A 12,525-nucleotide genomic window follows, 5' to 3' on the forward strand; every position below is an offset into this window, starting at 1 on the left:
CCTCCCCATCCTGCCTTCCTCTCCCTAGATCCTAGTCAGTGCCTCCTCCACGTCTCCTCAGACCCAGCTGGGACTGGACAGGTGTGTTTTGTGCCAGAGGCTTTAACCTGCTCTCTGCTGAGCTCACCTGGGCAGCTTGGCATATGGCCAGAAGAGAGGACTTGCTGGTCCCTGATGGGTGGGGGTCTCCCAGGATGAGATCACAATGGTGTGAGGTAGGGAGCCCCACAGGCTCTGTGCTAACATGGCCTGCCCGCAGCTGGCCGGCCCTCACCTAGGCCTGCCCACAGCTGGCCCTGCCTTCACATGGACTTGCAGCCCCTGGCATTGCCCTTGCCTGGAGAGGCCGGTCCAATGGTCAGACAGCTCTCAATGCTTCCGGGAAAGGAGGGAGGGAGGACTGGTGTGAGCAGAGGGCTGTCAGCTGCAGCTGGCTCTCATGGCCCCTGGCTGCCATCAGGGAGCAGGGCCCAGCTGTGTGGCCCAACCTGCCTCCCCCAAGTCTGCAGTCTGGGGATGGCCCTGGGAGCTGGGCCTGGAGACAGTCATTGCCCAGGCTCAGCTCCAAGCCAAGGGTGGCTTGCAATGTCGAGATGGAGATGGGCCCCTCCAGCAGGGGGCAGCAGGGGGCAGTGGTCAGGCTGTGGCACTCCTGGAGGGCAGGGCCTGAGATGCCAGCGAGGAGGCTCAGAAGCCTGGCTGGGGGCAGACCGCGTCTGTGCTGAGAGCTGAGGCAGGCAGGGAAGTGCACAGGGACCTTTCAGAGCCCCTGTCTGCTGCTGACCGTCGGGGTGACGTGGGCACTGAGGCAAGTGGGGAGCCCATGACCCTCCCTCAAGGTGGGACCCAGCAGGGAACTCTCCCTGTCAGCCAGAAGAGCTGACGTGGACTTGAGGTCCTTGTGTGGCAATGGGGCTTGTGCAGTTCTTGAGGCTGCCCCTCCCCCTTGTCCCTGCCCTGCAGGAGATGAAAGAGCTGGCCAGGCTGGGCGCCACTCACTTCCATCACATCGACTCCGCCATCGCATGGACTTTCAGAAACCACCTCATGTTCCGGGAACGTTACGGAATGAAGTGAGGCCTCTGGGCTGGGGAGGACCCGCGGGTGGGAGGAGCAAGGGTCCTGGGGCACATGGGGTCCCTAGGGAAGATTGGGTGCAAGCCTAAAACAGTTCATTGAGCACAGAAAACAAACTTGCCTTTTCTATAGTACACAAACTTTCCCAAGACACTGTGGAGAGAATGAAATGAAAAGAAACACCAGGGGAGACAATAGTAGCAATCTATCTAATAAAGGTGTTGTTTCCAGAATATTCAAGGAGCCCTTCAACTCAGTCACAAGGAAGCAGTGGGCAGCCTCCCAGTACCCCGGGAACACAGGCTCGGGGGGACCCTTCATGAAAGCACACACAATTCACCTCCTCAGCGCATGAACACACACTTATTCCCTACACCACAAAGGGGCACCAGCACACAGCTGTGGGAATGGGGGAAATAGAACCACTGAGGACACCGGGTGCTGGGGAGAACATGAGGCGAGGAACAGAGCACAGAAGCCCAGGCCCACGGCAGCACCCAGGGCCGTGTCACAATGAGAAACACACACCTCCCACACGAATCCCCAGCACACACGCACATTTACACAACCACTAGAACAGCCGAGTGCACAGAAAACACACACGCACGCTTCAGGGTTGTGTTCACAGTCACTGGATGCAGGGGAAGCCTGCACGATGCTCAGTGGGGAGACAGAGAAGCAACCCGTGCCACAGCTGAATCCTAGAACGGGATTCAGTGAGAGGCAGGACGAGGCTCGGGCTGGGCTGACCTGGAGGCCTCTCAGGTGCATTCTGCTAAGAGAGGAGCATCCCTCAGAGCCTACACGTGCTGTGATCCACTCACAGGACGTCTGCAAGAGGCCGACCCCTGGGACACACAACAGGGCAGGGGTGGCCACAGCTGGGGAGGAGGGGAGTTGGGCCACAAGGGGGGGCTCATGGGGAACACACAGGCGACAGGAGCTGCTCCCTACCAGGCTGAACGTGCATGGGAGGCTGACTCTCCACAGCTTGGACCCACGGGACTGCACTCCCACAGTGGGACGCTCACCTGTGCCCTGAACACCCACCTGGGGAAATGAAAGTGCACGGGACTGCGCCCTGGGAGGTGTGCGTGTCCCTGCAGGCGGCGCTCACCCACATGGTGGACAACACGCAGGTGCCCTGACGACGTCACTGCGCATGAGCAGAGTGTCACGGGCCCTGCGTGTGGCTGTCAGGCTCTGTTAGGCAGAGCTGCACTCAGAGCCTCGGCAGCACAATACGCACAGCCTCTGTCCTCTCTCTTCCAGCCAACAGGCCTTATTCCACATACTGATGGCCTATTCTGTCTACAATCCCGTGAGTATTCTGGGATCATAGTGCAGGTGCTATCCCAGCAGTCCCTGCAGGGCACCCCTGGTCACAGAGATTCCAGCATGGGTTGAGGGGCCTCGCTCATCCACAGCTCCGAGGAAGAGCGGTAGAGGCCAGGCTCTCAGCCTCCTTGGACCCAACCTCAAGTTCTGGGAGGAGAAAGGCAGCCTTCTCCTGGGCTGGTCTCCAGACCCCAGGAGCTTGGCCGTGTTGGGACGCCCCTCCCAGGGCTAGCATTCCACACAGTGGGGCGGGGGGGCGAAGGCAGGGCAGATCAGGTGTATGACTTTGCTCTGGGTCCCCTGATGCCATTACACCCACCAGCCCTGTGGTTGGACCCATGGGCCTGAATCCCACTCTGTACAGCGCCACTGCCACAACCACCCACTCAGACTTTCCCATGAGTGGAGCAGGCGCAGGGCTCCATGGGTGACCCAGCAAGGCCTGGACATCCCCACCCCCTGACCTGCCACTGGCCAACCCTGCCTGGTGCCCTGGTTCCCAGGGGGCCTGGCACTCAGGAAGCCCAGGCCTGCACCCATGCCAGAGGCACACCTCCTGTTCCGGTCCTGGTAGCACTTCCTGGCTTACTTCTTCCTCGTGTGAGAAAGGGCCACCGGCTCACCTGCAGAGCTCAGGGCTCCAGAAGCTTCCATGGGCATGGATCTGGATTCCCACAGCAACCTGGCCCATGCTGACATCTTGGGGGTAACAGGTGTCCATACTTGAGCTCTCCCCCTGTGCTGCCTAAGCTCAGGCCCTGCAGGATTCCCTCCAGGAACTTGGAGAACTTCTCTGGGCTCCAATTCTTGGGCAGCTGACACCAAGTGGCAGGATTCAGGCACAGGGGCTCCCTGTGCCTAAATCTTCCTAGACCCTTCGGTGGGTGACCCTGATCTCCCTGAGAGGTGGCCATCCTAGGATATCATTCTTGCCAGGGGAGGTCTCCTAAAGGTATTCTGGGATCTTGCAGGAGGTGGGCTACAGCCAGGGTCTGAGCCATGTGGTGGCGCTGTTGCTCATGTATATGCCTGAGGAGGACTCTTTCTGGGCCCTGGTGCAGCTCATGGAAAGCAGGAAGCACGCGATGCTCGGTAGGTGGATGGCGAGTGGGGCCCAGTGCATGCAAGTCCGTGCACGGCCCTCACTGGCTCCTGAATCTGCAGGACAGTGTTGCTGTGTGTGGGGGGGAGGGGTGGGGCACTCCCTAGAAGCCAGGGCTGGCAGAGGCCTCCCAGACTGAGGCAGCCCCCTTCTTTTACCACCACCCAAAGTCCCTGCAGCTTAGCCATGGCCATCCTGGGTGTGGGAACCTTCAGAACAAGGGGTCCTGTCCTTGTCCAGTGACTCAGGTCGGTTCTGGATCTTCTGCCTCACACATGTCTACGCAGACTCTCAAGCACAGAGCCACACCCAGGGAACTTGTGGAAGGCAGCATCCTCTGTAGGGTCACCCCTCCTCGCTCCTGAGTCTTGGAATGGTCAGGAGTCACCCAGTCTGACTTGCACCCACCCCAGCGGGCTCCAGGGGGCAGCCAGGCCTGGGCTGCACACAGTCACCCACCTGCACCCACCTCCCAAGCAGATCCTCTGCCCTGGCCATGTTCATCCCCACCTGCCCCTGGTCCAGCCTCCCCTGACCCTCAGTGCTCAGAAGCACCCCACCCAGGCCTGGGGCTCTCCAGCCTTCCTAGGAGGAGGCTCTCACGTGGGGTGTGGCTGATTCTACTCAGGTTTCTACAAACCAAACACCCCCAAACTGGAGCGATTCCAGCAACACCTGGGGCTCATTGTGCATCGCGCACTCCCCTCCCTGGAGAAACACCTGGTAAGTTAAGCACCTCCTTTCTCCTCTTGGGGGCTCTGGGCTCATGGGACTGCTTCCTGAGCCAGGGGAGGCCACGTCCTCACCAAAACTTTCCTTGGTTACGGGGGTCCGCGGCAGCTTGGGTGTTGGTTTGTTTTCCAGCACTTGGTCCCCCAGAGTTGGCGTAGATTGAAGGGAGACGCTGTCCCCAGAGCAGAGTGGACTGAGGGACCTGTGTCCCTTCAGGAACCTGCATGGCTGGGAGGGGGGATGCCCCTGCTGCTGGGCTTCCTGCACCCAGGGGCTCTGCCCCAGGGCTCAGATTAGAGGGAGTCAGGCCTGGGCCCTGGGCCCTGAGCCCCCTCTGCCTCTGCCTCTTCTTAGGAGAAGGAGGGTGTGTGCCTGGAGAACTCCACCGCCCACTGGTACATCCAGTGCTTCCTGGATGGGGTAAGTGCCCCGGGGACCCCTTGCCCAGGGAAGCTCCTGCCCCAGTGCCTGGTTCTCTGGTGCTGGTGGCCTGTGACTCTGAGCTCCCCCAGCACCAGCAGACACAGGAGGGAGCCTGCTGTGCAGACCAGGCAGGCCCTGTCCAGCCCTGCCCTGCCCTGCCCTGCTAAGGGTGGTCCAAGCTGAGGCTGAGCCTCAGAGCCAGCAAGGAGGGGACAGGGCCCACCAGGACCCATCCTGAGAGCCTGGCAAAGGCCAGAGCCCTACAGTGAGAGGCAGGAGATCCATAGACCCCCCATGGCAGAGGCTGGTGGCAGCACAGCCCAAGGGCTGACCCCTCCCCCAGGTCCCTGGGGTGTCTGGCATCTCCAGTGTGGCTTCCAAAGTGTGCAGACCCCCAGGGTCCAGGACAGGACATGGTCATCCTCTGTGGGTCTGGTTCGCTGAGTGGGCAGGGATGTGGCCATGAGGCATGGCCTCCCCTCCCCTCCCAGGAGGAGCTCTGGCCTTCTTGTGTGATCAGCCTCCTGGAGTCTCCCTCTGTCCTAGGGGAGTGACACTGCACACCCACCCCTGTGGGCCCTGCTGAGACCCTGACGGGCGGGTCCTCCAATGCCTCTGTCCCCAGGTGCCGTTCCCCCTGGCTCTGAGAATATGGGATATATACATCCTGGAGGGCGAGCACGTGCTCCCCTCCATGGCATACACGGCCCTCAAGATCCATCAAAGTGAGTCCTCAGGGCCCACAGAGGCCCGGGTGCTGGGGATGGAGGAGCTGGGGGTCCCCCTGCCTGTCCCTCGTGAGCAGGGCTTGAGGGAGGAATGAGGGGGTTTGGGAGGCCTGGGTTCCCTTCAGGAGGGCACTGAGAATCCCCCTGTTGCATCCCCAATCCCAGGCCCCCACAGACCACAAGGAGAAGTGGCCAGGGTCATCGCACTGGAAATTGGCCCCTGAGCAGTCCCTCCAGTGCTTGGCTTGACACCCAAGGGTGTCCAAGGGTGTCTGCAGCCCATGTCTGGTGCTGGGACAGGGCTTGGAGCAGCCATGGTGGCTGCGCCATCCCTAGGGCCCCTCCCAGCCTGACACCCACCCCCATGTCTAGAGCGCCTGCTGAAGATGCCCCGGGACCACCTCCGGGAGTTCCTGCAGGTGACCCTGAAGCAGGCCTGGTCTCTGAGCGAGGACGCGGTCATCAGGCAGCTGCGGGCCTCCATGCGTGAGCTGGGGAAGCTCCAGTGCCTCCTGCCTCCCGAAGGTGAGTCCAGCACATGGCCCCATCCCATGCTCCCTTGGGGGAGTCAGTAGTGGGAGTGCCAGGCCCTGACATCCCTGCCCAGGGCCTCACCTCTTCCTGGTCCTCCTTGTCCTCCCCGGGCTCAGCAGTTCTGCTTTCTGAAGCTCTGACAGCATGGCCTGGCGGGGCCTCGGGCAGCTTCCCAGCATCCTCCTGTGGGTGCCGGCTCTCCCCGCACCACTCTGGGGCCGGGCCGTGGAGCTGTCCTCAGGACATTTGTGGCTCTGGCTCCTCGGCTGACTCCCACTCTGGAGTGGATTGGTGGCCCCGCCTTGAGCTGCCCTGCCCAGGTCTGGAGCAGGTGCCCTGGCTCAGTGCCCCCAGGAGCCCAGAGCACAGCTGGACCCCCACTCCGGCAAGATGAGAAGTGGCCCTGCCTGCCCAAGGGGCTCTCCCCGACTTACCCCACACAGCCTCCTGGCCCGATGACCACAGCTGTCTGCCCACAGGACCCTCCTAGGACAGGGGTGGGCGGGGCTCCCAACTGCATGTGGGCAGGGCTAGAGGGAGGTGGGGCTGTGGGAGACCCTGTGCAGTGATGTAAAGCCTGCCGGCAGTGGATCCCCTTCAGCCATCTGAGAACCCCTGGAAGGCCCAGGTGCCCTGAGCCCAGTTGTGGGGGCCGAGTGCACTCCTGTGAGCAGGGCTGGGCACAGAGGCAGGCGCTGGGGGCCCCGCGGCAGAACTCAAGGGCAACTGAGTGTGGGCTCTGCAGCCCTAGCCTCGGGCCAACAGAAGGCAGCGGGACCCGGAGCATCGCTGGCCTCTGGGCTCTGGTGGGGAGGGGTCCCCGTGCTCCTCCCCTGCTGCTGCTGCCATCATGCACCTGAGCGCCTGGGTCCCCATGCAGAGCAGAGATGGGCTTGTCCCAGCTCTAGAGGCTCTAAGTGGGGGCCCAGGTGCAGGCTGTCCAGGCACTGGGGAGGCCCCACTGCGCCTCCAGATGCTGCCTCCCTGGGTGCTCATGGGACAGTAGCGATGACAGCCCAGTCTCACCAGGAAAGAGACAGTGGGCCAGTGGCAGAGGACACAGGGCACCCCTGCCACCTCTTTAGAAGCGGCATTCCCTGTCCCTGAGGGCCTGCACCAGACTCCATGTCTGCCCCACAGCCCCAGCTCTCACCCCCATCATCTTAGGCTCAGTTCCTTTCCAGCCATGTTGGAGGGACTCAGATGTGGGTAACTCAGCGAATGCACTGTTAGGGCGCAGGAGGTCAGGTGGGGTAGGTGACGGGGTCCTGAGTTGGTGCCTGGGTCCCCAGAGATGAGAGTGAGGTGGGGAGTTCAGGGCCATCCACCCTGTGGGGACTGCAGGAGGAGCCGGTGGTGTCCCAGGGCTCCCCTTGCCCGGGTTGCACACACCCTCCCGTCGGGGGCCAGCAGCCTGGAAGAGTCCTCAGCGTCACACGTGGTGATGGGGACCCCAGGGTGAGGTCGGGGCAGGCACCCTGCAGGCCAGACGGGGGCTGTGGAGAAGCAAACCGCGTCTCTTCTTCTTCCAGCCAAGGCCATCGAACAGTGCAGCAAGCCCCTGGGGCAGGCACGCGTCCCCCAGATGCACGTTCCTGCCCCCACTGCTCCGAAGGCCAAAATCACCATTCAGGACACAGTGGCAGTGTGGGAGCAGACCAGGGGTCCCGCTACTCGTGCAGTGATGATCCGTCCTCCAGAAAGCTTTGGCCTCCGCATCACCGAGAGGGAAGGCCTGGAGGAGGAGGAGAGCTGGGAAGGCAGCCCAGAGCCCCTCGGCCTGGGCTCCCCTGTGGGGACCGCAGAGTCTCCAGGTTCTGCCAGCCCCATGGAGTCTCCAAAGTGCTCGAGGTGGGGAGGCCTGTGCCAGTGCGCCAGTCTCCCTAACCTGAGCGGGCCAGAGCACAGGGAGGACGACTCCTCCGACGCTGGCAGCCGGGAGGGCCTGTGGATGTGGGCTCCTCCATGGGCCTCGGAGTGCCCAGAACCAGGGCCCATACAGGCTGTCCCCGCCTGGGGGCCATGGCTGAAGACTCCCCACTACTGGCATGGCAGCCCCACGCACTCTGGGGACAGTCACGGGCTGGAGCCGGCCAGAGCCAGCCCTGGGATGGGAGACCAGGCCCGTGTGCCCTCCCTGGCCAGAGGCCTCCTTACCTCTTATTCTGTGGGGCACCTGGATGATGGGTGCCTCCTAGAAGAGAGGCCGAGTCCAGCATCTGTCCTGCCCAGGCTGGGCAGCAGCCTTCCGTGTGTCTTCACGGCATCCTATACACTTGGTTGAGCCCCCACCCCCCAGGCTCTTCCTGGGGCCAGGACACCCTGACACTGGAAGACAACAGCCGTGCCAGGAGCCACTGTACTCTCCTCCCCGCCCCCTCCCCCACCGCCACCCTCAGGTGGTGCTGAGCCTGTATTAAATTGTTCCATGGAAAGGAGTTTGCTCCAGTTTGTGACCCCGGCGCCCAGCGGCAACAAGCTTCCCCGTGTTCCTGGGTAGATGGGTGGTTCCACAGCACCCAGCCCCAGGCAGAGACCCACTCAGGACCCTGCAGGCAATGCCTGAGATTCAGCTGTGCCCTGTGGGGCTGGGTCAGGGTGGGAGAGCAGCAGCTGTGAGTGCCCGTGACCTCTGGGACAGATCGGCAAATAGGAACAGCCGTGGTTGGAGGGCCTGTGTCACCTCTGTGCTCTCCCCTAGACCTGGGCGGCCGTGGCTGCAGCATCCCTGGCTTGACCCCACATGGCTCTCCCACATGGGAGAGGATGTGCACTCTGGGCTGGGAGGCGACCAGTGGCCAGCAGTGCGTCTATTGCCCAACTGACCAGGTGTTCGTAGCGTAGGCAGGAGGCACATTTGATAGAATCAAATGGATTCTCGGTGGAGGTGAGAGGGACTTGCTCTCGGCTGTGCCTATGTGTGTGAGCACCACGGGAGCAGAGCCCTTGGCCCTGGGACTCAGGTTCTCCAGGAAGGGCTGCCGCAGAGCGCTAGAGGGGCCTGGTCTGTGTGCTGAGCTCATGTGCTGTGGGCGGGAAGGGCCCTAGCACGCAGGTCACCTTGCTCTCCCACAAGCACCACTGTCAGAGGTGATCTCTGTGGCCGTGTAGCCACAGCTCTCAGCCGGGCACGCGGGCCACGGCTCACCTGAAATGCAGGGGCGGCTCCAGAGCCCTGTAAGGACAGGCGGTGAATTCGCAGACTCAGCATTTCCCAGCTCCTGCCCGGCTCCTGTCTCCCAGGACACACATGAGGCCCCGCGATGTCTCTAGAGGTTGACCTGAGGGACTCGAAGTCCTACCGGAACCCAGGTGCTGTGAGCAGTGCCACTGAGCTGGCCTCTGCCTGGACCCCCAGCCACCCCTAACAGAGGACTCAGTGCCTGGGGTTTAGGGGGCACAGGAAGCCAGAGTGGGTTTAGGGAGACCTCAACTAAAATCCAGGATGGGGAACCCCTGATGCTTCGGGAAGAGGCTTTCTCAGAAACCCTTCAGGCTCATTGGAGGGCGTTTAGCTGAAGTTGGAGGGGAGTCCTGGCCACTCTGTGTGGCAATAGCAAAATACCTGAAGCCGCGTTGCTTAGAAAATGAAAGAAGTTCACTTTGCCTGTGGCTTGACCAGCCCGAGAGCATGGCACGGCACCAGCTTCTGGTGAGGGTCTCATGGCAGACAGCATCCCCCAGCAGGAGTCCGAGTGAGATGGGGCTGGAGGAGGACTGGGCCCTGTCCCTGATGACAACCCCAGGGCAGGCAACATGGGGAAGACACCACTGGGACACGTGCATCCCCTCCTGGACCACCCGGGGTCCATCCCCTGCCTCGGCCCCTGAGTCCAGCTTCTTACACACGTGCACCCTGGGAGGCAGCGAGGATGCCTCAAGTAGTTGGGTTCCTGCCACCCACATGGGAGATTTGGGTTGAGATCCAGCTTCAGCCACGCCACTGCAGGCCTCTGGTGAGGGGAACAGTGGATGGAAGCAACCACCCCCCAAGATCCACGAATTAAACATTTGTAATGACATCTTGATAATAAGGAAATATTTGTAGCAACAACAATGGGAACTCACCCCTGTGCACCCTAAGCCACCCCAGGAGGCCAGCGCCCGTCCATGCAGGAGCTGGGTTGGGGCCCATGCACCCATGCTCCCTGCACACGGACTCTGGGGAACAAACCTCCCCCCCAGTGAAGGAAAGTGCAATGTGGAGAACACTAAGCCTAGGCATCTGGAGTTTGAACTCAGGCAGAGAAAGGAAAATGCATGGGCGTCCTCCACCCAATTAGGAACATCTGACTGCTGAAGCTGAGTGGTCCCCATTCAGCACTCGCTGTGTTATTTTACAGCACTTTGTGAGTCTCCAAAAGAGTTTATAATGCAATTTAAAGGGAGAAGCTGAGGGGGGGATAAAAGAATCAGTTAAAACCCAAGTGTTGCTGGACAGCATCTCTGGACATGACATATCTGTGTGTTGAGGTGGATCTGTTCTGAGAGGAGGAGCGTGGTGGGGGACAGAGGCGTGGAGTCACCACACAGACCGGGGAGTCAGGTGAAAGTGAGCCAGATCGAGCAGCCCACAGACTAATTTATTTCAGTGGTACAGCAGCTTATATAGCCGAGACATCCAATCCAGTCATGGGGCAGTCTGTGCCCTAACCAATCACAGCCTGTGGCCAGGCAGTTTCCAAAACCATCCAATCACAGTCCATTGCCAGGCAGGCTCTGCTGCCATGTGGTTTCCCAGGTGGTTTTTGAAGTAACCTGAGTAACATGCTCGCTTGCCAGTGGCCATCTTGGCATGGCCTTCTCATTCCACCACATTTCCCCCTTTTCATTTATTTTTGAGCAATGGGAGGCATGATCCTTGGCCATACCATTGTTGACCCTGTGTCCATGTGGTCTCTGTACGCGGCTGTGCCTGTCTTAGGTTGTCCCCCAGGGGATATTACCCGTCGTTGACTAAACAGCGCTCAACACGGGAGACCACTGGTGTGCTTGCTCAGATGGGGTAGGAATGAGGAAGAATGGTAACCAGGAATTGTGTGACCACACACAGGCTGTGGGCCGTTTGAGTGGCTGACCAGAGCTAGTGGGGTATGAAGCGTTAATGGATGTGGCTATGGGCAGTTTCCCAGGGTAGGATGATAGGGCAGGTGCGTCTGCTAACAAGGCTGACTCTCAGTCTTGTTCAGCTGGTTCTGGTTGGCTGTCAGTTGCAGGCTGGATGTTTCTGGCTGGTACCCAAATGGGCTGTGTCGCATTCTCTGGAAAGACACAAGCATATCCTCGACCTTTGGTTAGAGAGGGTGTGGCCCCTTCCATTCTCCTGTCAGGGGTATTTCCACCTAACCATAGGGGCCGGGGTCTGGGATGGAAAGGATCCCCAGTGTTTATAAGCTGGGCTGACCCCTTGGAATCAAAAGGAAGAAACTTGATAGTGAAAAGGACCTCAGTCAAAGCAAGCTGTGGGTCTGGGGGCATACGGTTGTTTTTCTGTCCTTGTAAGAGATCTTTAATCGTCCTATGAGTTCTTTCAATGATTTCCTGCCCCTGTGGCTTGTATGGGATACCTGTGGCACACTGTATGTTCCAGGACCTCAGGAAGGAATTAAATTCCTGTGGTGTATACGCTGGCCCGTTATCAGGCTTTATTGTCCAGGGGACACCGAGGACCAGTAGGGCTGACTTAACCGCCTTTATCACATTTCTAGCCTTTTCTCCGGATTGGGCTGCTGCAAATACAGCCTTTGAATACGTATCTCCCACCACATGGACAAACATAAGTTGACCAAAGGAGTTAATGTGGGTGACGTCCACTTGCCAGAGCTTCTTAGGAGCAAGGCCTCGCGGGTTCACTCCTGCTTGTAGCAGTGGGCCTAACGGGGCGAGGGGGGCACAATTCTTGCAAGAGTGCAGTAGGTGTTTGCATTGGTCATTGTTAGCTCCGGGAAAAGTGATTTTGTGTCGCTTTCTGCCATATGAAGTTTTTGGTGTAGAATAGGGGCTTGTTCTAGGTGTCTGATGGCAGCCATGTTGCAGGAGATAAGACGATCGACCTCTTTGTTGCCTTGGGAAACTCACATAACAAGCATCAAGTATGACCTGCAAACCAACGTAAGCACAGCAATGGAGTTTTCTTTCTGAAGTTGAGCCTTGAAGGATCAAAATTGAAAGTATGCATCAGGAACTGAACCTCACCTGTGTTTAGATGGGGCCTGCTGAGTGGGAGAAGTCCTCATGAACTCATTATGTGAGAGTTCTCACTTAGCCTGTGAGAAACTGTGTGTTTTTTTTTGTTTGTTTGTTTGTTTTTAAGATTCATTTATTTGCCGGCGCCGCGGCTCACTAGGCTAATCCTCCGCCTGGCGGCGCCGGCACACCGGGTTCTAGTCCCGGTCAGGGTGCCGGATTCTGTCCCAGTTGCCCCTCTTCCAGGCCAGCTCTCTGCTGTGGCCAGGGAGTGCAGTGGAGGATGGCCCAAGTGCTTGGGCCCTGCACCCCATGGGAGACCAGGAGAAGCACCTGGCTCCTGGCTTCGGATCAGCATGGTGCGCCGGCCGCAGCGCGCCAGCCGCGGCGGCCATTGGAGGGTGA

The sequence above is a fragment of the Oryctolagus cuniculus genome, chromosome 18 (assembly GCF_051225735.1).
Source record: "Oryctolagus cuniculus isolate XC-2025 breed Fujian yellow rabbit chromosome 18, ASM5122573v1, whole genome shotgun sequence".
In the NCBI taxonomy this organism is placed as follows: Eukaryota; Metazoa; Chordata; class Mammalia; order Lagomorpha; family Leporidae; genus Oryctolagus; species Oryctolagus cuniculus.